We start from the raw sequence: 22,526 nt of genomic DNA, 5'->3' as shown, positions 1-22,526 counted from the left end.
AAACTTTTGTCACTATGTGATGGGGTTTAACAATTAAATAAATTATTGCTATAAAAACATTATAAAAATACATACGTAAGTAGATTTCTAAGGGAATGCTTTGTTGGAGATGAAAAATTGTTAAATAAAAAAATGAGTAGTGGAGAAAAACCATCTGAAAAAAATAGTAATTTACCTGAATAATGAGTGTCAGGATTAACATATTCTGCAAATTTATCAATACCATGGCTTGGCATGTCCCTTATTCCTTTCTAAAATTAATAATGACAGATACCAAGACCCTATTAATATTTTAATAATCTAATAGACACAAGTATGTATGCAGCTGAGAAGAATATAAATCAGTAGCCAGGGCTGCTGGGCTATCTCAGGAGAGTTTGCCAGGTGAGTGAGTTAAGTCCTTTTAGGGTGTTCTTAACTTCTTTCTGGGCTCATCCTCTTGCCAATGCCTACTTTTCTCAACTGTCTAATTTTGAATATAAGAGTGTGTTTATAAGGCAAAACTTATTAGAGTATTTAGGATTTTTCATACTCACCACATATTTAAAGAAAGAGTAGTGTTCATCTCTCCTTTAAAAAGTCTTTCTTTACAACTTCAAAGAGATTGAGCTTTGTTTTATTTTGTTTTTGGTACTAGGGATCGGACTCAGTACCTTGTGCTTGCAAGGCAGGCAAGGTGCCACTGAACTAAATCCCCAGCTCAGTTTCTACTTTCTTTCTGACTTTGCTGCCAGTTTGCCTGGCATTAGAATTTTTATCCCCACAAACCCCACCCACCTTGTATCCTAATCTGGTGACTGTGTTTTCTGCTAATTGTCTCAGGCCTCACTGCCTTTCAGGGAACCACTGTGGCAGGTCCGTATTCTTGGAATTGGCCGCCATCTCGTTCCTTACTGTTGATCACCCGTCCTTCCTCAGCGTCTGCTCCAGCATCAGGTCTCAGTCTTCCTTCCCTGTTTTCTTAGGTCCATGCATTCCATTCTCTTAATTCCGTGGCACATTAAATGAAGTGTATTGATAGGACACTCTGATTTGTAGAACATTCGTTCTCTTCAGTGTGCGGTCTAGGCTTCTCGATGCCAGGGTCTGTGCCACTTGTTTCTATGTGCCTGACACACAGTAGGTGCTGAAGGAATATTTGTTGAACAAATATTCAAATGCAGTATTATTTTTTGTTAAATGCAAGGAAATAACTTGAAGTCAGTAGAGAGCTTTTGGTGTGCAAGCTATTAACAAAAACAATAAGTGTTTATATTTTATTTGCATGCTTTAAATTGTGGGAAGCTGACTATGTTTAATAAGTGTCAGTAAAAGCCTGCTGATGGTATTGGGACACAAATGTGCAGGTGGCTTCATGAGGTATAATAACAGCCCTGGACTCAGGGTTTATAAACCAGAGTTCTAGGTGTAGCTTTACCAGGGGAGCATGCCAAAGTTCCCAGAGACTTCTGCTTTCTGGATCTAATTTTTCCCTCATGTTGAATAGGCTGAGATAATCTTACATGAATGTCAGGTCATTTGAGTCCTGAGACTCTTATCATCTATTGGAACAATGTTTGTTAGGCATCGTCTATCACTGGCGGAAAGTCTGATCTCATTAGCCTCATACAGAGTTCTTGAACATTCTTTGAACCCTATCCACACAATGTTTTTCAAAATTTTCATTAGTGTGTTTGTGGTACATAATGTTTACATTCATTGTGAGGAGTCGGTACATGGCCATAACGTGCCTTAATTCTTTCCTTGTACCCTGTTCACATCTGGAATCCTCTTTGTGCTTTGTCTTAAGTTTTCTCCCTTCATGCTTATCTTTTTTCTTCCGGCCTGCAGGTTTTGCCTGAACTACAGAGTGGTTTGAACACAGCACGGTGTCAAATGGCTGTCCCTTCTTCCTGCAGGGTGGCCTTTTTACCTCCCCTCTGCTCACTGTGAAGGAGGCCATACAAGTCCCTGACCTCTCCAGCCAACCCTTATCTGCATCTGGCCCCAGCAAGATTTTAAAGTCTTCTAAGGCATTTTGCCCCATCTTAATTTCAGTGTGAAAGCTACGCTTCCATAAGACTCTTAGCCCTTTTCACTATCAGAAGCTCAATTTCCCTTTTTTATTTTTCATGAACTCTCCCACCTTTAATATGGTAGTAGTACTAAGTACTTATTTATCTGCTGTGTTTATTTTAATTGGTGGTTAGATATGAAGGACAATATAATTGTGGCTCAATTTTTAAGGAAGAGTATTAGGTAAGCGTGGTATGTTTCAGTTTGGGATCAATTTAACCTTTTTCTTGGAACATTTTACAAGGTCATAATTTTTTTTCTCCTAGAGAGCCTCTTACATGCACATCTTCTTTAAATGTTTGTTAGCCCATTCATATTGATACCTGTCACTGGATTTGTCCTGATACCAGCTTCTGCCATTGGATACCACCCTGTGTCCCAGTTTCCTTTTAGCGCCTTCAACCTTGTTATCAAACTAGGAATTGCTGGGCATGGTGGTGCATACTTGTCATCCCAGCACTGGGGGCGCTGAGGCAGGAGAATCGCAGCAGGTTCAAGGCCATCCTGGGCTACATAGTGAGTTTTAAGGCCACCCTGGGTTACATGGCAAGATCCTGTCTCAAAAACAATAAAAAACACAAACAAGCAAACTAAAACCCCCAAACTAGGAATTGCTGGAATGCTTTTTCTTGAAAATTAATGGAAACTCAAAAAAAACCTGAATTTGGAAGGAAGAATTGAGGAAAAATGCTTCACTTAGACATTGAGTGTCTAAGTTTACAGGTTGTTTGCTGCCTTTACAGATTATGGCTGAGACACACACCTGTATTTTGCCTCTGTACTCTTAATTTTAGGTAGTTTAAATGAGGTTTCTCCTTTTGGAGTATAAATATGGAAGGCCATTTTAAAGCACTAAGGGCCTAGTGAGTCTGGTACCGTCAAGATGGGTCCCTGGGTGCACTGAGCAGAGGGACAGGGAACTTATCTTCTCCCTATAGCACATTCCTACTTGTATTTTATGTGGTATTAAGGTATCTCTTCATGGCCACAAATGCTGTGTGTCCCACCGTACAGACCAATGGAATGTCTGTTATGTGAAATTCCCAGAATTATTCAGGAGTTAAGAGAGGGAGAGCAATTTCCATTTCCCTCTGGTTCCCAGAAAGTATAAAACGTGACTTTCCCTTCAGATTACTGGGCAAAGTTTGATGGCCTCTATACTGGTTTGCCTGACTACTTTTCCAACCCATAGAATCTTCACATTATGTTGGTAAAGTCCTCGAGTCAATATGCAAGAAGACAGAAGGTCCCACGGCAATTTTCTCTACCAATTTTACAACTGCAAACGCTAATTCAGGTTCCATTGTATTTCTGAAATATATGCCAGAGACAGTTCTAGACTGTGTTAGTAAGAATAAGGACTGAGGTGGTAACATGAGGACAGCTGCAGAGAGAGGAGAGCTGTGAAGTGTTATAGCAGGGTAACCTTTCTTTTGGGACTAAATTCAAATATCAAATTTTTATTTCATTAGACAGGCTCTGTAATAGAGACTTTGGATTCTGACTCTGAGCTGTAGGATTATACACTTTCTTCATTCTTTTAACTTCTGGCTGCTTGTTTGTTTTATCTGTTACCAGGGTATGATATAGGAACATCACTGGAAGATCAGTTACAGAAAACGAGCACTCGGAAATGGATAGCCTAAGCATTCAGTTGTCTAGTTCTATGTCTGAGATTGAAATTATTTTTGGCCCCTTGATCTTGGCCCAATTTAAGCTTGACTGTTAGCAATTTTCTTCATTTCTCTTAAGAAAGGGTTTTGCCATGTATTAGCTGTTACTGAGAATCCTTGTTATTGTTTTATTTTTTCCTAATTATCCCTATTGCATGCCTCTTGGAACATAGCGAGCAGTTCTTTGTCTTTTAAAAAAAGTGTATAAATTTTTAAACCCTCTGCAGCATTGTTTCTTTCACTGTCTGGTTCTTACTGTTCTTTTGATGGCTCTATAACGTAGGTGCACCAAGTTGAGGTAGTGTGTAGGAAAGGAGTAAGTGGGCACGGGCAATGCATGTGATGCAGTATTGGCAAAGTATGATAAATGGGAGGAGAGAACAGCATCGTCTGTCTTTTTATTTTGAACAGTTAGAAAAATGAAATTGAAAGGAAGATGGTCCTTTAGGTCTGAGTTTATTCACAGAACTCCAGTAGTTTTAAAGATCCCTGTAAATGTTCTTATTCTGTTTTTTAGGAGCAGAAAGCCTAGGCTAGAAAGAATAGCTTAGTAGATTAGCCATATTCTTTAATAATTTTCCTTGTGAGGGAACTGAAGATCCTGAGCTTTTTCTAGATCAAATGACTTAATTGTTAAGTTTAGTTAAGTTTCCCCCTTATCTTTGTTTTGTTAAATTTAGTCAACATTGCATAAGAACGACAAACACCTGCCTGAGGAACTATTAAACTAATTTCCATTTGCATTTTAGAAACTTTCTTTCAAGGCTTATTTTTAATTTTGTTACAAATCTTAGTTTGTTCTTCAACATTGTAATCTAATATAATTATTGCATAAATACTAAAACATTGAAATGTTAAGGCCCTATAATGGGATGTTGTCTGTTGTAGAATGCTAGGGTGGGTAGCTCCATTATATACTTTACCTGCATTTTCATCAGCATCTAATGTGTATTATACATGTGAACATATATGCACATCAGTCAGGGAGGATGAAAATTATTCAAAGACAAATGAAAAAGGTAACTATTTCCAAGGTCAGTCACCAACCCTTGCCCCTCGGACTTTATAGGTAGAAAGTATGAGTAAGTTGGTTTCTAAAACTGAGACTGTGTCTCTGACTTGAGACTTAGCACAGGCAGCTCTTTGCTGGAACAGCAAGTTGTCCCTTCTACTCTTCTGTGTGCTTATCCAGATTTTATTTTTTCCTTTTAGGGTTTTCTGTGTATTCATTCAATCTTTGTCTTCTGGCATCCACGCTACCTTTGGAAGAACCTCTGTGTAGTCCGTGGGCACATTTCTGTTTTCGTCTTACTGTGTTAAACTGTTGTATTCTAGTCCTTCCTGTGAATGTGTACAGTTTGTAAGCTGGGCGATTGAGATGGTATCCCTAGCAGTGTTCAATCCACATTCACTTCTTTCTATTGCCTAGGCTGTTCTGGCTTTTAAGTAAATAAGAGAGTAAATTTCTGTATGTATAGATGAAGTTAAAATATAAAAGCTTGCCTATCAGACATGCATCAAATGTGCCGTTCAGACTAATCAATTTTTGAATATATCTGGAACTGTATGAATTAATCTTAATCATGTCTATTCTTTGAAAAGTCAACAGTTTAAAAATTGCATATCTCATTATTAAAAATGATTTTGGGGTGAGATATAATCTCCAAAATGAAGGAATAAAAATAAGAGCAGGATCAGCCAGCTAGCCATTTTTTTCCTAAACACTTGAAATAAATGAAGATCAAGAAATGTTAGACATTGTTAAATAAATCAGGGGTCTTACGACATTTCCAATATTTTATGAACAAAATTTTGATCTGATTTATCTATTTAAAATAACTAGCAAGGCATTGTCTAAGTGCTAAAACATAAATTACAAATGTGAAACCTTGATTTATGTTAATGGTGGATAATATGTGGGATGTGGCAGCTGATCACAGATTTTGCAATATTCTGTAAGTGGAGGGGATAGAGTCACGGAAAACTGGAAGAAAGTGCTGCCTTTGGCTCCATTTCTTGATATATAGATGATGGCTGTCTTCTGTGAAATGATATAATCTTGTTGATATGACCTTTCATTTCTGTGCCAGACATCTCCAAATTTTAGTGAGATCTGCTCGACAGTTCTGATGGATCAGAAATATGCATATCTCTACAAGAGTAGCGTGAAGTTAAGAAAAGAACTGTCTTCAGGTAAATACTGGGTCTCTGTTAAATGTAACTGCCTCAAATAATCCAGGTTCCCTTCTCACCCAGTGTCCTGTTTATTTCATGCACTCTGCACTCTTTATAATTCACGTTTAGTGTTCACCTGACTTATTGTTTGTCTGTACAACTAATGTCTTGTGCATAGGTACAGAATCTGTTTTATTCGTTACAGTAGTATTACACTTCCTGGCACACCGTTGACACTCAGAAAAATTCCTAGATACCAGAATAAATTGTAAGATTGCATTTGGGGGGAAAAACCACTTTTTAGTTTTTAAGTTAGTTATTAGTACATGTTTACAGTACATAGTGAGTACATTTGTTTTAGGGCCTTTTTACATGTATGTAACACATCTAATTCTTTGCAACCCCTTCTCTCTTTTCCCTTCCTCTTTCCTCCATCACTCGATCCTCTTTCCATCTGAGAAAGACGTATCTCCCTACTTCCATTGTCTGTCTTTCATTTTTATTCTTTATTTAGATTATGGATTTCTTTAATTTTAAATTGTAAAAAGCACTGTTTTAAATAAATGTGGCCAAAAGGCAAACAGATACCCTGACAGATGTTGGGTTAGATTGTCTTTCAAATCAGCGTCTTATGCATGATTCAATAGATGCTCGTGTTCTGAGTTGGGAACCCACAACAGCTGCCTCCCTTGTTTGCAGGAGGCACACAGGTGGGTGCTCCGTGGACGTGTGCCATCTGAACATGTGAGTAGTGTGGTTACCCGAGCCCTGCTCTGCCTGCCCCTCCTTCCCCACTCTGGAAATCCAACTGGGATGTAAGTGAGTGCATGGCTTTATCAGAATCGCTTTGAATCTGTTCTAATTGATATTAAAAGGAAAAAGAGAAACCAATTATGAAGTTTAGTGTTTTTTCTTCTTTTTTTAGTAGTAATGAATTATTTATCATATACTTCACAACCAGTCAAACCAACTAAGTATGCCTTGATTTTTTTGAACTGATGATTGAATATTTGGCTTTAAACCTCTGGGGAGAATTTTGTTGTTTGAATAACTTTGGAGAAAGAAGTAAATGCTCATAGTTGAAAGTGCAAAATGGCAAGACTATGGGAGAGGACCTCATGGAAATACTAATTGCAATGAAGCCCACATTGATATTTGCTGATACTTGTCTCAGAAGCTCTCTCTTGACTGACATAAAATGCTTATTGTATAAGCGGATCCATATGAAAGGCAAATACTAAACATCTTTGGCCTAAAATTGCAATTTCATGTTGTTTGAATGAATTAATTTGTTAATACTTTCTATCATTCATCTAAAATACACATGGAAATTATAAGCTGTTGAAGAAAGGAGAAAAGGAGCATAATAATGAATCTTTTGATGTATCTGTTAGTGTCTTCCTTTTCAAGACAAATCAACCAATCAATGATCCTGTCAGTCTAGCTTGTATATCCTTAGCCTAGTATTGGGTTACATGCTATTTGTAGAAAACAGAATCCCAGAAGAGCTTTAGAGCATAAGAGGTTAAAAACTAGAAATAAGAATAAGATACATCTAGGAAATAAAACAGCTTAAGTGTGTTAAGTTATTGCAACCCTAACAAATAATGAACAATAACGTTTCTTCTATTGTGAATTCTACTGTGGCTTATCATGTATGCATTTTAAAAACATTTTATTTCAAAAAATAATTTTATATATATAAAGTTGCAGTGATAGAATAGAGTTCCTATATACTTTTCACTCAGCCTCCCCTAGTATTAACATCTTACATAGTGATATTATATTAAAACTAAGATATTAACATTGGTATATTACTACTGACTAAACTACAGACTTTATTCAGATTTTACAAGTTTTTCCACTTACGTGTCTTTTTTCTGTTCTAGCATCTATCTAATCTGGGATACCATATTATGTTTAGCATATATGATAAATGAAATACAAAAGCTTGAAAGAAAATATGTTACCCATGCTGGCCTAGCATGCATGATGTCCTGGGTACAATACCCAGTAACACACACACACACACACACACACACACACACACAACATATATTCATATATATACCACACACATTTTAGGATCAGACTGCTTAATTATTTTTGTACCCTATTTTTTATTATTTAGCAAATCACAAATATTATCTTTGTGATTTAGTGTTTGAAAATTCTTTTAATGTATGTGTATGTATGCATAATTTTATCATGTGGATATATATATACTTTTGTTGAACAAACTATTTAATGGTTGCTTTTTTTTTACAAAGGGCACTGGTGATTTTTAGTGCATATGAATTTTGGGCAAATTTCGTATTTCTGTAATTAGATCACAAGGAAGAAAATATAGGTAAAGATCCATGGATTTCTCCCTTTTATTTTATTTCCAATTCAAGAGTAACACTAAACTGTTCTGAAATCTCTAAAATAGAATATGAAAATCTCCTGCTCTGGAGGCTCACTTTCCTGAAGAAAAGAGCATTTTGTGAGGTCTTTTTAACCTGAACTAGTGCTACCGAAATTGTTTGTGGTGCAACTTTAAACCTAAGCTTTGCATTAGTGCTGAATGTTCAGGATGACATTACAGCTCCATTATCTTTTGATTTGTGACCAGGCGGCATTGCTTGGGCATTTCCTATGGCTGTCATTGACCATTTTTATTTTCAGGTTTGTGCTACTCCTTTGTCACTCAAGACTAAGAGTTATTATGAGGTAACAGACATCAATACACTGATGGCCCCTGTTTTGCAGAACAGACAGTTCATTCTTTCCCAGAACCCATTCCTTTAGGGCAATGCCTTTTGAGCTGCAGTCAGTAGATGGTCTTGTTAGCCATGAGACAGAACCAAGAAAACATCTTAGGATGCCAGATTCCCGAATCCACAAGCCACAGTGACTGGACATTGGGAACTCATAGATATAAGGACTTACTATTACCAACAAATGGAATGTTGGTAATGGAGAAGTGTGGCTTCTACAGTTAGAAGGATCTGGGCTTAAATCCTGGATCCAGGATCTACTAGGAAAATTTTGACTTTAAGCAAGTAACTGAACCCTGGAGTCTAAGCATTCTCCACCATACACATGGGACTGCTATACAGGCCTTTATGTCATTTGAGTGAAATGTGAAAATGTCTGGTATAGTGCCTGTCACTATTGGATAAAAGTTTATTCAGTGGAAGCATGAGTGAATGACCCATCTACCTCGTAAACATGGTGGGTTTTTTGTTTTTGTTTTTGTTAAGTAGGGATGTAGCCATTTGTGATAGTGTAATAAATAATAATGAAAAGAATTAAATGTAAATTTCATTTTCCCCCCAGGTTCCAGATAACATAAGCCATTTCTGGCTAGAATTTATTGATGAAGACTCAGATATTGAAATCTAAAGTTAAAGCAACCAGCCTTTGGATGAGCCTGACCAGGGAACCCCAGGGACCTTAGAAGCAGAACATAATGGACCTTTTCTATAAAACATTGGACTCTTTGTTTCTCACCTTTAGTGGCCTGATGTCAAATGGGTCATCTTGGTCAAGAAAGCAGGGAGGGCCATGTATTGCAAGCCTAATTGCTGGGGATTTTTCTGTATCAGGAGTAATTATAGGGCAAAGGGAATGTTGAAAGGTAATAAAATTTTAAGACTTTAAGGATGATTGACAGATAATAAACTACACATATTTAAAGTACTCTCTGTCCCGTGTCCCTCTTCCTGTCCCAAGGCATCAACTGATCTGCTTCTGTCATTGTGGATTAGTTTGTACTTTCTAGAATTTTCCATAAATGGATCTCTTTTCTGACTTTTTCCATTCAGCGTAATTATTTTGAGACTTACCCATGCTGTAGTATTTATCAGTACCTTATTGCTTTTTATGGGTGATAATGTTCCATTGTCTGGCTATATTAGTTTATCTATTTAGCTATTGATGACATTGGGGTTATTTCTAGTTTGAGGCTATTATTAATAAAGTTGCTGTGAATATTTACATGCAAGTGGTTTCTTTTGCACATTTATTTTCATATCTGTTGAGTAAAGCCTAGGTGTAGAATGGCCTGGCTATCCTGTAGGTTGGTGTTTTACTTTTTCATCAACTGCCAAGAAGTTTCTCAAAATGGTTGTGTAGTTTTCCATTCCCACTGGCAACACGTGAGAGTTCTGGTTCTCTATCCTAATACTTGGTTATATCCAGAATTTACTTTTAAAACTCCCAAAACTCAAGAGGAACAACAATCCAATTTTAAAATATGGGTAAAATTAGAACAATTTTCCAAAGAAGACATACCAATGGCAAATAAGCATGCTTAACATCTTTAGCCACCAGATAAATGAAAATTAAAACCACAATGACATGCTTATTCAAATGGCTAAAATGAAAAGAGAACTAGTACGTTTACGTCATTATAATACCATTTTATGGATGAGAAATCTAAGGTGTAGAGAGGTAAGTAAGTAACTTGATCAAAGTAGAATTTAAATTTGAACCCATGTCTGTCACTTCTGCTGACACTCTACTTATCCTCTACTCTGTTCAAGAAACAGTTACTTGGAGGAGGCCTCAAAAGCCCAAGTTGGAAATGTGGGAATTCACTTATTATTTAGGAACACAGTATTCATTTTCTCTCCTGATGGTATATGCTACCACTTGTCACAGCGGTTATTATTTTACCTAAAAGGTAAAATTTATGTTTTTTCCAACATCTCGCTTTGTCTAGATACTTCTTGAGGGAAGCATTCAAAGCGTAGAGTTTCAAACCTCTAAATCTTTGTTGCATTAAACCATGGCGACTGAGTAGGAGATCTGACAGATGGACCCATCTTAGTTTGAACCACGCTCTACCATTTCTTAACACTGTGATCCTTACTAACTCGCTAAATATGATGAGCTCTGCTTTCCTCATCTCTAAATTGAAAACAATCATATCAACCTCACAGTATCTTGAATTACAGAAAAGGGTTTATCAAGCCTTGTATTCATTAAAGTCTCAAAACACTGATGTCACTGTGTCACCACCGATAATATATAACCACAGTAAGAATAGATGTGTGAAGCATTTCGTTTCATTATAAAGCTTAAAACATTAATTTATCATAAGCTGGTATTTGGCATCCCTCTGGGGGACTTGCTGCCTCCGTTAAGAAGTGATAATCCAGCTGGGTGTGGTGTCACATGATTGTAATCGCTGCACTTGGGAGGCAGAGGCAGGAGGATTGCAGCAGTTCAAGGCGAGCCTGGGCTACATAGTCAAAAAGACCAAACAAAACTTGGTAATCCAAGGGCAGATGATAGCATATAAATACATAAGAATTATTAAGTAGTGAAGTATCCCATAGGTACAAATGTTAGAAATATTCTTTGGAGGTTATCTAGTTGTGTTTCAGCCACATCAGCTGAGTATCCAGATGGAGTTTTAGAGCTCAGTGATTAGATATGCAGGAATCACATAGTGTAAAGAAATCAAAGTACATGTAATAAAGAGCTCTATGGAGCACTGTTACTCATGCTAAGATAACTAAATCCCAGCTGCAGTTTTGTGGGGCTTACAAACCTTATCAGGCATTCACACTTGTTATCCTTCCTTCATCCTCTGCTTGCTCTAATGCCACCAGCTCTTTTTCCACACCCCTGGAAGTGCTGCTTCAGCAACCAATGCTGTGCTTTTCTCTATCTTACAGGCTTTTTTTTGGAAACATGATCAATGTACTCAGGGACTGAAGCTTCTTCCAAGCACTTGGATATAAGGTTTTGAGGAAAGACAGGCCAGCTTCGCTACTGGATGCCTCTAGCAGCTTTTGCTCAGATAGTCCAGTGATGAGCTGGCCCTTCGGAGAGAGCCTAAAGTTCTGCTGGTGGGCATCAAGGCAGATAATGGAAACTTCCCAGAAGACTGGCACTGAGAACAGATTTATTTTCACACTGGCAAGGCTATGCCTCATTTTCAGAGCAATTGAGTCAGGTGATCTGGATCTTTCAGCTGTAGATATATAAGGTGGAGGTCCAGTGATGCCAATTTAAGTGCAGCATCCCCAGTTTGAACCGGGCTATGGCAAGCAATCAGGGGACTCCTTACATCTTGTTTTTGGGGTCTAAATTTAGAGACATGTCTTTCTACGTGTCATTTGAACTTATATATTTTGAAGCACAAAATAATGATTGCTGTATTGCAGTTTAAACTAAGAACAAATTCATAGCTCAAGTGGAGCTGCCTAGATTCAACTCCAGAACATATAAGTTAGCTCCATAACCCACAATGTAAAAAATTTACCATCTTTACTGTTTTTAAATGGACAGCTCAGCAGCATTAAGTGCATTCATATTGTTCAGCTGTCATTAATAGCAATATGCCAACTCCAAACTTGATCTGGCATTGTAAAATTATCATCTAGAATTGAATTTTTTTAATCTACATAGTGGCTCTGTTTTCCATTACCTTAACACCTTAATTTGCTTGGTATTTCTGGAACAGAATACCGTGGACCAGATAATTTTAAGAAGAAAAACCATGTTTATCATAATTCAGGAAGCTAGGAAATCCAACATCAAGGTGTTAGCATCTGATAAAGCTTTCTTGCCGTTTCGCTTCCTCACGTGGACAGTGAAACGGCGAGAGACACGGGGGTGGGGTGGAGCTCTGATCACATCGCTATTGCGATGAGAATTGAGTTTTTATCTCATCAGTTTTGAGAGGAAACATTCAAACCTAGCAGCTGCTCTTCCATCTTATCTGTAGGCCCTGGGTGAGACCTTTCTGGTAGTGTACTTGTGTGTTTATAGTGTTTCCTTTTCTATTCCCTTAAGGAAATCTAGGCATCATTCCTCTTTCCTCTGCTGGCCCTCAGTAAAAAAGTATACACAGATTAGAAACAACACATTAACAGTAGGATTGTTCCTCATGGGGTGCTCATGAAGCATTTCTAAAATGACTCAAGATCTGGGGTTGGGGAGAAGCAAAAATTAGAAGATTGCAATTGTACAGAAAACCTGAGTGTTTATTGCTTTTAATTTTACCTTAGATGTTGTGGACACCTTGAGTGCAAAAAAAGTTGTTTATAAAATTTTGTTCAACTATCTCTTGGGGACTACACGGTACACATTCCATCAGTTGTGGCTGAATGCATAGCGATTTGCCCTGTCAGCACCAAGGTATATCTGGGATTCCAGTCCATAAACATTTAAATTCAGTCACTAAACCTTTTGTGGCTTTGACTTGTGTTTTCTTGTGTTCAGTGATGGGCCATTTTTTAAAACAAAGCATGTTGTCATATGAACTGGCTGAACATAGTGTTCTGAAAATCTGTAATAAATTATAGGTGGATTCATGGGTTCTGCTCTGGGCTATAGTAAATTGGTTGAGTTGAAAAGTAATGGGTTATATTCATCTGAAAGGTCCACTGGGTCTTAGGTATTAAGGGAAAGAAATTCACGATTGGAAGCTACTTATATTTTTAAAACCACTTTACAGACTGCCTGCTTTACATGACAAACTCGCTAGAACTGAATAATCCCATCACATTAAAGTGACCTGTTGTCCAATCGGTCATGGAGGATGTTATCACAATTTACCGTCTGGAATATCATAGCACGAGAACTCTCAAAGTAAATCTTATGCTTTAAACGGGAGAACGTCAATGCAGCCTCACATGGGTGGGCCTTGTTTTATACTTAGCTCCTCCAAGAACTGATATTTTTGCTTTAAGAACTGATAACTTAGTTTTTGGCTAATGTTTTCCAGTGTGCTTCAGGAAGAAGAATGAATGAAATGTGAATGAAATGTCAGATCTGCTGAGCTCAGTCACTTCTAGGTTTAGAAACCTATTGTTAGATTTATCAATTTTCTTAGGATCTTCCACATTTCTTTATAAATAACCTTCTTTGTGTGGGGGAGGGATACCAGGGATCGAACTCAGGACCTTGCACTTGTGAGGCAGGCAGCGGAACCACTGAGCTAAATCCCTAGCCCTATAAGTAACCTTCTTGTGAACTATGACCACGAGTAAATATGAGTAAGAGTTACATTCTAAATTGAAGAGCAATGTTCCCTGAAATCTGGGACAAAGCATTAGCAAAAGTGGTGAGGTTTGGAAATTATTGACAAATAAGTGCTATTTCTATTAGGAAGGTCAGAAACCCTCAAGGTTAGTTATATTGAGTATGTATTTTGGAGAAGAAAGTTACGTGGGCCTAATTCTTAATTGAATGAGGATAACATGCCCTGTGACTCTCCTCTTGATGTGGGATTTCTTTTCTAAGTGAGTCTCTTTGTTGTGATTGATTCCTAACACAAACGTGAACTGTCTGTCTTCACTGAACTTTTGTGTTCAGTTTATGCTGCTCAAATCAGGGTTAGAACCAGCTATACCATTTTCCCAATGACTAATGTTTCTGAAGCAAAACAAGTGTGATTTTGTCCAAAAGAAGACAATTTTCTTCTCTTAGCTTCCTTTTCCCAAAGATCACTGCAATGGCTTGAACTTATAAACTGACTTTGCTCTAGAAAAATATCTGATAGTAAAAAGGGCAAAGAAGAATAGTAAAGAAGAAAAGATAATGAGCCGGCTCCTATCTGTAGGCAAACATAATATTGCTTTGCTGCTTCAAGAAGTTTGTGTGATGTTTCCACTTACCTGGAAGCCTATGTGTTAGCTTTCTGTAACTATAGCAACACCTGAGATAATCAAATTATATAGAGAGAAGATTTCTTTTGGCTCACAGTTTTGAAAATTTCAGTCTATAATTTGTTGATCTTGTTGGGGTCTATGGCAAGGCAGCACATCATGGCAGGAGTGTGTAGGAGAACAAAATCACTCCTATCACAAACTGGAAAGCAGAGGGAAAGAGGAAGGGTCTGGTCCCACAATTCCATTAGGGGCTCCCTCCAATGGCCTCAAGGTTGCTCACTAGGCCCCACCTGTCAAAGGTTCCAGTAGTACCAACTAGGGGCCAAACTTTAACATATGGGCCTCTAGAGGACATTCAAGATTGAAACTACAGTGCATTGTGATGAGTTCTTGTGAAGGTTCTGTGTGGAGGGAAAGGCCAACCAAAGAGCAGTCTCCAATGCATGGCATTCAGTTGTCTCTCTATTGTATGGAATCAAGTTACAAAATGAATCTGGACATTTACCAGGCGATGTCTTAATCCTGGAATAGTCTCAAAGTGTATGGCTCGGCTTTTAAGGATCTCCTGCGAGTCTATCAAATAGGTAACTGTTTATAAAAGTGCGAGAAAAGTCATTTTCAAAGAGGAGGATGCACACCAGCCCTTCGGCCTAGCATGCCTTTCCTTATTGTCCATTTGTGAAATTCTAATATCTTTTAAACAAAGCTCAAGTGTCCTTGGCAACTCCTTTTAATGTACATTTGTTCTTTCTTGGACCTTTATTTTTTAGTTTTTTAGTCTTTACTCTGTTATAATACCCTTCAGAGTTGAACAGATAGCTGTTGAATTACTCTAAGTTAGGAACTATACAAAATGCTTTAATGATGAACCTTTAGAACCAACCCATTATTATCTCCGTTTTATAGATGTAGAAATAAGGTAAAGTACTGAAAGTGGTTAATATCTAAGATAGAGTAAAAAAATACCAAATAAGTTATTAGATGAAATTAATGTTATGGATTTATGTTTTGACATAAAGTCCCTTTGAAGTAGGGGTAGACCCTATTTATCTCTATAGTCCTACTGCTAACAGAGAGCTTAGTGAGGGTTTAATAAATCTCGGTGAAAGTTGTGATTGACAGTTGATCCAAATCTCCTTAAGAATTTAGAGTAGAGGAAAGTGATTCATGTTAGATAGAAAATGAAGCTTTATATATTTTATAAAGCATTTTCAAATTGTAAAAATGATAGATGTCCATTGAAGAAAATTAGGATAGTACAGAAGAATATGTGAAACATATTCTTTTGTAGTCATCTGTTACTCAGAGCTAATAGTTTTTCCCAGCCTGTTCCATACCAATTTTTATTCTGAGTGCTAACATAGCATGAGCAAATCCTCTCTACAACCATGTAATCAAATTACCCTGGAGTAGCCAGCATCTTGACCCTGGGCATATGAAGAATAGGAATGTGGTGTAAGAGAGAACTGTGAGAAACACAGTGTCTGTCGCCTTTCTGTGAGAAAGGGTTCAGGGATTTCATCTCAGTTCCATTCCACTTCCTTTCCTGCTTTATGGACAAGGATGACCTTGGAGGAAGGAGAACTGTACTCTGAGTAGATAGAACAGCCTTGGCTACAGCCCAGCTCCACCACCAGGGCACAGAGGAGAGCCCTCTGATGTCTCTTGAATGATTTAGCATTATTGCTTATTGTCTCTCTCTTCAAATTGCCTTCAGGATGAATATCCCAGCCAGAACCCATATAGAGGAGACCAGCTTTCCAAGTACCTCACAAGATGCAGATGCTCTCTCTCTTTATGAAACATCCTTCAAACTGACCGTTAATGGAAGCTGTATTTTGCACTTTACAAAGAAGAAATTACACTGCATTAGAAGTTCTTCTGCACTCTGGCTTAGGCAGTGAATTAGATGAGGGATATAGGCTGGGATGGTTTCCTACTGTGCCCAATCTTCAATTTATTTTCATTTACGTTAATTTCTCTACATCACTGACTGCACAGACGTTAAACTGTTAAATGCAAGTAATTCCCAATTGCTTGACACAAATAGAAATGTTTAATGAATAATAATAAAAAAGCCTATGGACAAAACTAATATGCAAAATTGTGAGAGCGTGTTAATCAACTTTTCCCATTGCGTGGAGCTTGAACTTGATATACTTCTCTTCCTTTCTCCCTTTTTCCCCTCTCTCTTCCTTCCTCCATTTTTTTTTGAAAAAATGAAGCAAGTACATTTAAATGGACCAAAATAGAATAGTGCAGTATAGATAACACACCTAATAAAATGTATAGATGAGAAAATTTTATCTGAAAGAAAAGATTCAGTGAGGGTACAAAAGAAAAAAGAAAAGGGAATCAATCTTACCTCCCTTTAGCTCTAGCAATGAAGCAGCTTGGCTGCTGATGAGAAGGCAGCTTTTAATTTATACCTTTCAGTCATGTCTACCTAAGGTCTTCCTGGTCTCATTGGTCTGCTAGGCGTGGAGTCACCTTAGAAATAAGAAAGATGGCTCTTTCTCACTAACACTATTCAAAGGCTTCTGGTTCCTTGGATCACCTACAGCAGGAGTAGAATCTTAAAGCCTCTATCAAAATGGATGGATCTTCCCTCTAACAGTTCTATTCCCACCCACTAACTTCACAATGTATTGTAGTGAAAAGTTTTATTGTCAAGTAAGACTCAGACTGGAAGCTAGGTCCTGTTCTTCATGAGCAGTATAACTGGGTAAAAATTGCCTCTCTGGCCATCATATTATCTACAAAATGGGCAATAAATGCCTGTCTGTCATGATTATTTCCAATATCCTGACAGTAAATACCAAAGTATATAATAATACATGTAGAAAAAGGACTGGAAGGAAAAGCAATAACGTGTCAACAATAGCTGCTTACTTTCCTCTTTTCTGTTCTATAATTTAATTACTATTTCCATTGTTTATATGCTTTTTTGTTCAAGTTCACATGGATTAAAATTATATCTATGTAAGTTTCTTTTCTTTTTTCTCTGCTCCACACAACCTTTCCTCATTTTAACAATTGATATATATTAACTATAAATCAATGGGTTTCATTATGGTATTTCTATATGTGGATATGTAATGCATTGGTTGTGTCTACCCTCCTTTTTACCTTTTCTCACCCTGACTTCTGGTCCACTTTCCTATTCCCTAGTAATCTCTATTCTACTTTCAGGCCTTTTTTTCCGGTTTGGCATATGAGAAAAATGCGAATGTGTCTTTCTGTGTCTGGCTTATTTTGTTCAGCATGTCCTCCAGTTCTATTCAGTTTCTTACAAATATCAAGATTGCATTATTCTTTAGGGGTAAATAATACTTCATTGTGTATATATAACACATTTTCTTTATCCATCCAGCTGTTGATGAATTTGTGAATTGTGCTGTAATAAATATCCACATGTAGGTGTCTCTTTTATATGTAGACTTCACTTTTTGGCTATAAACCTATGCAAGGTGTAGCCAGCTCGTTTGGTAGTTCCAGTTTTTATCCTCTGAGGAACTTTTATACTCTTTCCCATACTGGCTGTACTAAGTTTCATCCCTCAACAGTGTATAAGACTTTCTTTTCTTCATATCCTCACCAGTATTTGTTACTTTTTGTTTCTCACTTTTTCTAACTGGTGTGAGGTAAAATCTCTGTAGTTTTTTATTTTCATTTCCTTGATAAAGACGTGGAGCATTTTCTTTTTTTTTTTGGTATATTTATTGGCCATTTATACTTCTTTTGAGAAGTATCTATTTTGGTCACTTTCCCAGCTTTGATTGGATTACTTGTTTTTGAAAATTTTGGTGTATGCTAAATATTACCCCCTCCATCAGAAGTACGGCTGATAAAGATTTTCTTTCTTTTCTTGCATTCTGGAGGTTGTCTCTTCACTATCTTGATTCAGTCTTTCATTTCAAAACAGAAGAATATTAATTTTCAATTGTTGATGTAATAAATCACCACATATTTGGCTTTGTGGCTTAAAACAACACAGCCCCTCTTACTTCTCGAGGCCAGAAGTCTGAAAAGAATCTTATGAGGCTAAAATCTAAGTGTGGGCAGGTCTGGTTATTTCTGAAAGTCTTAAAGAGACATTGTGCTTCTCTGCCTTTGCAGGCTGCAGGTCCTGGCTACCTATCTTCCTGGGCTTCTCCCTTCTTCTTGCATCTACAAGGCACATCTCTACCATTTGGGCTTGTCATCCTCCCACTTTCTTTCCTTCTGGGGACACCCAGAAGGATTATATCAGACACCCCCATATAGTTACTCTAATCTCCCCATTCAAGATCCATATTAGAAAGCATCTGCAAAGTCTATTTACCATATGAAGTTAATTCGTAGAAATTTCATTCAACCCTCCATGTTGTTCTTATATAAGAGGTAGAGCATTAAACAAAAACTGGGCAAGGAAAAGCAGTAAAGTTCCTAAAAGTGAGAAATCACAATACAAGTGTCTTATATGGGACAGCCATTCAGCTCCTACAGACTACACCTGTATTGGGCCAACTGCACTGGGTGGGGATACCAGGCATTTGGGTCTGGTACAAACACAGAAGCTGATGTATCGTACTAAAAAAAAAAAAAAAAAAAATCACCATTCACAGCAACAGAAAGGCAGCAAGTCTTTTCTTTTGAAATCTATAAAAGGCCAGAAATTCAGCCTTAAATTATTTTTATTTGTTTGAAATGTGAATTTTTATTGTTAAAAGGCTCTGGAAAGAAATCAAGTCAGGGACTGCTCTTTGATCCAAAAGCAGCTTATTTTCTCCCACTTAGTACTAACATGTGCCAAGAATACATTTTGAAAAGCAAAAAAAGTTTAGATTATTATTTTTTGTTACAAAAATGCCACAGGTTATTAAAGTAACATCAGGAATGGATATAATCAGATCTCATCTATTATTAATGAGGTTCTGCCTTAATGTGATCATTATAGGTATGTGCCTTACACCTAGAAGCTATCATCTAACATAATAACACCCTGAAATAATGAGTTGCCAGCATGATATTTTTCTTTTGTGAAGGGTTTTACCTATAGGGTTGCCTTTTCTTTTTCTTATAAGAGCAACAATAATAAACTGTAGCATTTTAGACAGAGACAGGTGTAAGTTTTATTTGTAATATAATGGTTATTGCTTAACAACTTTACAGTTAAGATTTGCTACAGAGTCCACACAAAAGTATTTTGAAAACTGTATTATTACTATTCAAAATGATCATCTCAGAGCTAGGAAAAAAGTCGTGACCTTCTGTAATGCTATCTGTTGTGTGTGTATGTGTGTAGGGGTGATTTGAGAGAGAGAGAGAGAGGGAGGGAGGGAGGGACGGAGGGCATGCAGACAGAGAGACAGAGACCGAGACAGAGAGACAGAATTCTAAGATGTAATTATGCTTATATTTTAATTTACTAAGAAGTTAAAAATATTTTTCTCATGTGTGAGCCTTTTAGCTTTAATCTCTTTTCTTCTGTAAGGCATAGGCTCAGAGAAGACATAAAGGCAGCCTTTGTGAATACAGAGAGAGAGAGAGAGAGAAACCACATCCTGAGTAGTTTAGCTTCCAAAAGCACCTTTTACAGCAAGTTATTACAAATACTTGTGTGGAGACTTGCTCACAAAATCCTATTTAATCCTGAAATCAGCTGAATTCTACAGGGTACAGTTACCTGGAGGCCAGATTTGGAAAAGCTAAGTGTCAGGCGTGGCAGTGAGTGCAGAAATGAGGTACCTGACAATAGCAAAATCAGTCCAGAAAACCAGTGTTGCTAGTTGCATCCTCACCCCTCACGTGGCCATTCCAGGATTCCACCACTCCCTCACTCAGTGCTAGACTCCAGCTCCACATGATCCACACTCTGCAGTGTGACTCCTGCTCTCCTGGCCTAGTTTGAGGCAGTACTGTGCTCTCTACAAGTCATTAGACTGGTTGGTCTCTCGGCAGCATTTCGTGCTCTTGACCAGTTACTGCATCCAGGCACTGCCGTCTTCTTTGGCTTCTCCAGCACCATGCTCTCCTGGTTCTTCTCCTGCTATTCCTCGTCCCTACTTGTGAGGCACAGGCTTGAATTTTCACCCATTCATTGGGCAGCTTCACTTGAATGTTTCAGCAGCATTTCTGTCTGTGCAAGTCCAGCTTTACTGACTGGGCTCTCTGTTCTCTCCAGACTGTGTCCTCATATCCTCATGGGCCTTCCTGTTTAAAGGTCTCCTCTTCCTCTGCCTCCTTCAGTCGGAAATACTTTGCTTTTCTTAAAAATCCCAAAGTTTTGTGCTTTCTTGTTTCACCAGAAGAAAACTTCCTTCTCGTTTCTATTCCTCATATCATTTTTTGGACAATTACAGTAAGCTTTTTTTTTTTTTTTGAGACAGGGTCTTTCCTGTTGTTCAGGCTGTCCTTGAACTCACTACATAGCCCAGGGTGGCCTCAAACTCACAGAGATCCTCCCACCTCAGCCTCTCCAAGCAGGAGATGGGATTAGTAATGCACACTTCTGAGTGTGTCTGAGTGGGTGAAGGAGGTGTGACTATCTGGCCACTGGCCCCTTCCTCTCTGGTCTTCTTCTGTTCTCTACTTCCCTGCTATCATGAAGTGAGCAGCTTTGCTCCACCACACCCTGCAGCCATGAGTTTCTTTGGAGCCAACCAACCATAGATGGGATCCTCTGAAACCGTGAGCCAAATCAAGCATCGGCTCCTTTACGTTGCAGGTGTCAGGTATTTTGTATCCACAATGGGAAAGCTAATACATTCATGTATCTACACATTCGCAGATTCTCTTTTCCATAGCAAAAGCATCTATACATTCACTTAAAAAAAAATTTCCCCTTGATTATAAGAAAATATGGTCCCTCATGTGAAGAGTGTTTTGGAAGTGGCATAAGTCCTGCCAACTCTTTTATCTGTTGGTGGCTCTGAACCTTCCTTCCCAGCTGTTCAGGCCTTCACTGGACACTGGCACTGAGGTTGGAGAATGTCAAGGCTGGGCGTGGACTGGGGAAGTGTGTGTGTGTGTGTGTGTGTGTGTGTGTGTGTATGCGCACTTTTCTCTTTATTCCAAAGCCAAATATAATTGATTTTTGGAATCATTATTGTAAAATTGCCCATGCCTTTTCTCTCCTTCAGTATAAATAAGACAGAATTGAGTGTAATTTCTTTCTATATCAGCAGTTAGTTTTTATTGCATTAAAAAAAATAACTGTAGAGCCCAAAGGCTGCTGTTTGCCTAGCTTTATCCTAAAAGTGAGTGACAGGTGACTCTTTCTACCTCACTGGGCTGCTGAGTGATGACTGCTATGTATCCCAGCTGGCAATATTCACATGTTTCTGAATCTAAGCACTTTTCTCTCTTCAGCTGGACGGCCAGCTGTCATGTGATGTAAGCCTCCACTTGAAAGCAAGTTTGCAAATAGCAGAGGTGGTTGCTGCTGATGCAGATCTATACATATGTGTTGTATGTCTTTTTTTTGCTCTGTTTTTTAAAATAACTTTTGAGGGGCTTCACTAGACTATCGGGACACTGTAATCTCGGTAGAACCAGTGTTTTTGTTGTTTATGTATAAGAAGGAAATTATGCGTGGGGAAAAGTGCAGTATTCACTTATTGAATTTAGCATCTGAAAAGCACAAGAGAAAAAAAAAGAATTTAAAAATATTTTTGAGGCGGATAATGATCTAGTTTGACTCTTTAGTGGTGTTTTGAGGAAGGTATTTTATTAGTTTCTTTAAGTTCTTAAACATTATTTGGAATAGATAATATAAATATGTAATTGCATCTACTCTATTTATTGTAATGTATACTAAGTTACTGCAGAAGCACATAAAATTTTTCATTTAAATCCATCCTAAATTTGCTTTCTGTATCCTTTCTACCTGTGTAACATGATGAAAAAAAAATTAGCTTATATAACATTTACTTGCTTGATGATGGGTGCTCTATTTTCTTTACCAGAACTGTTGCTAAGTAATTCTCAGTAGAAATTGCTTGTTTTCATGAATGGAAAATAACCATGG

General features: G+C 37.7%; 2 long non-coding RNA genes across 3 annotated transcripts in view; one reads left to right on the top strand and one right to left on the bottom strand.

Annotated features, from left to right (window-relative positions):
- The window catches only part of LOC104864195, a 16,021-nt gene extending 6,291 nt beyond the window's left edge, over window positions 1-9,730 (top strand). The window contains exons 3-5 of one of the 2 annotated variants that reach the window (XR_002025448.2): window positions 5,819-5,921; window positions 6,603-6,718; window positions 9,225-9,730. This is a non-coding gene — a long non-coding RNA (uncharacterized LOC104864195). Of the gene's footprint in view, window positions 1-5,818; window positions 5,922-6,602; window positions 6,723-9,224 lie in introns of both variants that reach the window. The other variant, XR_002025449.2, reaches the window with a different exon arrangement.
- Window positions 1-22,526, bottom strand: part of LOC117284329 — a 57,262-nt gene that overhangs the window by 18,441 nt on the left and 16,295 nt on the right. The gene's annotated exons all lie outside the window — the stretch shown is intronic.

This window comes from Fukomys damarensis, unplaced genomic scaffold, assembly GCF_012274545.1.
Source record: "Fukomys damarensis isolate Sample0158 unplaced genomic scaffold, DMR_v1.0_HiC HiC_scaffold_36, whole genome shotgun sequence".
NCBI classification, from domain to species: Eukaryota; Metazoa; Chordata; class Mammalia; order Rodentia; family Bathyergidae; genus Fukomys; species Fukomys damarensis.
This window is presented reverse-complemented; position numbering and strand designations above follow the sequence as displayed.